Raw genomic sequence first — 3,610 nt, 5'->3', positions numbered from 1 at the left:
CATTACCGGAGACAGCTAGGAGACAGCGCACTGCTGCAGTGCTGCCCCGCCCCTACCGGCGCTGCTGTAGCAGTGCTGATCACGGCTATGTGTGTGTGCGTGTGTGTGTGTGTGTGTGTGGGGGGGGGGGGGGGGGGGGGTTCCTCTGGGGGTTTTGTTCATCAGTCACATATCATAATAAACAAATAACTGTTGGAGAAAATGCAGTAGCCCCACTATGGTCCCTATAGGCTGCACTGTAGAATACTGCTTGTTTATTTTCTCGAGGAATTTACACTTCGGTCATTTTTTAAGTAAAAAAGTGTATCTTGTTGGCATTTTTCTACTGCAACTTTCAGGTTGTCTCGTAGAAGAAAAAAAAACAGGGTCACAAAATTCTGGTTTTGTGTCTGCCAACACATTTTGAAATACCACAAGAAAAGGTTGATTAATAATGACAAATTAAAAAATACACCCCTCAATTCTTCAAATAATTGTTTAAATAAAAGTGTTTTTTGTGGAAAAATACTAATAAACTCCCTGTAGCAAATCTTTAGCTGTTTTCTCTGCTGCCATCTTCTTTGTCTACTCTCTGATTGCATAGCATAGTGCCCCCCCCCCCAGGCGTGATCAGCTGATCATCACTGTAAACACTACCACTTGGATTTAGAGAGGGGGCAACTTAACTAAATTACATAATGTAATGTTCTAGAGAGATTCAGGTGACCTTGATGAAAATGTAGAAATGAAAATAAGATTTCATTTATGCCAGTAATACATTCAAAATTTTACACATAGTACCTTTAAATTCCCTATTTTGCTATGTTAAAGCAGCTTTCAGTGTGTGCGATAGAGAGCTAGTTAGCACAGTGAATGGTAATGTGTTGGCTGTTTGGCACTGCTCCATCAAAAGCCATCAAACTTTATTTTTCTCCAAACCTTATCTGGAATAAAACAACTAAGGTTGTGTTTAACATTTACAATAAAATAACCGTTTATAATTTTGCAATATAGGAAATTCAGAATCTGTCAAAAAGTCTGAACTACTTGCCTAACTGGGCACAGTGATTTTACCAAACCAACAAAACAAAACGCTTTTTGAGGATGGAATGAGCAAGTACTGAAAATTACTATTGAGAGAGGATGGAGAACTTGTCAAATTATTTGTATTGTGATAACATCAAACCCAGCTTTAATTAGGTTTATGCACCGTGTAAGCAATTGAGTGCTTTAGCTGAACATTTCAACTTCTTACAAGCAAGAAATATGACAATCATGTCCACTTAATGAGGCAATTGGCAGTGCATTTGCTGCACCATGATAAACACTGACTTGAGACTCTTCCAAAGTGTATCCCATTAGCCCCGTCTATCCCTGTCCATCCCTCATAGACTGTAAACACACATAGAACATGCTGAACAACACACAAAAGCTTTTAGATGTTCGATGAAATTCTTTCAAAACATCTTGAGGCTTTTAGATGGAGAACGCCCTGAATAGATAGATGAGTATGCCTGTCAGTAATGTGCAAGTAAATGCAAGGTAATAAGGGACAAGGCTACGCATGCAAGCAAATCTCCCTGGTAAGAGTTCACATGTGCTGAGCTCTCCGGGTCTTTGTGTCCACTGATGTACAAAATTTTTTAAAAAAAGTTTTTGTTTTTTTATGCATTTTTGATTTAGTAGGTTATGAATCAAAGGACAGATGTCATCCTTTCCACATTTACCATCATACACTTTTAATATGATCATACACCTCCCTGATAATCCCACATGCGTGCCGCGCAGCTCTAAAGCAAACAGCCTGACAGAGAACCCTCTATTAAATTGATTGCCAGAGACAGATAGCTGCTGCTGTTGTTGTTTCCCTGTCTGCCAGCAGAGATATTATGCGCCCTCCCAGAGACATGATGGAGCAGTCTGCTGTGACCCGTCTACGTTGCAGCTCTCTGGCAGCTGTGGCCTGGGACATTACAATGCCAACAGAGGAGTGAATACTGGAACACATGGCTCATATGTGGGACATTAATGATCAGTTTTAGTCATCTGATGGAGCTGATTTCTTTCGTGCAGCCAATATTATGTCGTTACTTGTATTTTGAAAAAACAAAAAAGCACATCTTGTTTGTGACATGTACATTATAAATACATGCTTTTTGTATTCCATCCAATTTTTTTTACCGCTTATCCTGTTAAGAGTCATGGGGGGGGGGGGGGGCTGGAGTCTATCCCAACAGCCTTCAGGCGAGAGGCAGGGTTCACCCTGTACGGGTCACCAGTCTATCACAGGGCCAACACATAGAGACAGACAACCATTCACACTCACTGCGGTCAATTTAGAGTATCAATCAGCCTCGTCCCCTCTTGATGTCTTTGGACTGTGGGAGGAAGCTGGAGTACCAGAGAGAACCCACACAGGAACAGGGGGAACATGCAGACTCCACACAGAAAGATCCGGTGCCTGAGCCAGGACTCAAACCTGGAACCTTCTTGCTGTGAGGCAACAGTGCTAACCACTGCACCACCGTGCCGCCTGCTTTTTGTATTCATAAGGTGAAAATAATGCATTTTCTTTAGAAATAGTAACTCTTTATTACTAACAGAACATCGTCTGCAAGGCTAAATTTGGGGAGTAATCTGATTTTGTATTACAAGTACATGCAATTACAATCAAATCTACAGAGGGTATCCGTCATTTGTTTTATCAGTGTAATGTAGACCATAATATTTTAGGTGGGTGCTAGCATAGAAAGGAGATCAGGCCAAAATATAAAATTTCAAGATTACAACAGTTTAGTGTTTTTAAAACAGTGAAAAGGAGAAAGAGCTCATTTTTGTGCTCAAATGTTCCAGTTATGAGGGAAATTCCACATCCACATTCATCAAGACCTGCATTTGTGTGGCTAATGCAAAAAACATTGATAAAAGTTTAAGAACATCTCCTGTCTTTGTATTTTGATATTTGTAGTCTTTTGGATTTGGAGAGGCTTCTGGCTGTCTTGATATGGGGCACGGTGAGCAAGCAAGCACACAAGGAAAACAGAGAGGAAAAACTCCCTGTGAAACTGACAGCTCAGGGTGGGCGGTCTTGAATGGTCCTCTTCTCAGCAGCTCTTGAGAGAAAAAGTATAGCCTGCCTTGACCATCTCTCACATACATACAGATTATTGTTTCATTCTTGGACAGCTTGTCCTTTTGATTCCTGGTTCTTTTTCCTTGCAATGTGGTAAATGGGTTAGAGCATGTGGATTAAAGGGCTGACCTGGATCGCTTTCTCTGACTTTTATGGACAGGAGATTGTGAATTTATATATCTATTATTGTTCATATATGAGTACTCTTGCATGGAGAATTGTGTGTGTGTGTGTGGGGGGGGGGCACAGAAATCAGAAAAGACTTTAATGCCAAGTATGGTTTTAAACATACGAGGAATTTGTTGTGGTGCTGTTGGTGCATGCAGTCCAATTATCTAAACTAAACTAAATTCTTCGAGTGAAGAGGAAGAAATGAGATTTACTTGTATGAGGACAAACCAGTTGTACCTTCAACTGCTATGAGTCGAAGCACTCCGATACAGTAGGTGGCGGTATAAGCTTTAAAACCGGTTTCCAATCCTCTTTACAAAAGAAGAA

The sequence above is a fragment of the Aulostomus chinensis genome, chromosome 8 (assembly GCF_037954235.1).
Source record: "Aulostomus chinensis isolate RoL2024-O1b breed Wild chromosome 8, RoL_Achi_v1.0, whole genome shotgun sequence".
In the NCBI taxonomy this organism is placed as follows: Eukaryota; Metazoa; Chordata; class Actinopteri; order Syngnathiformes; family Aulostomidae; genus Aulostomus; species Aulostomus chinensis.
This window is presented reverse-complemented; position numbering follows the sequence as displayed.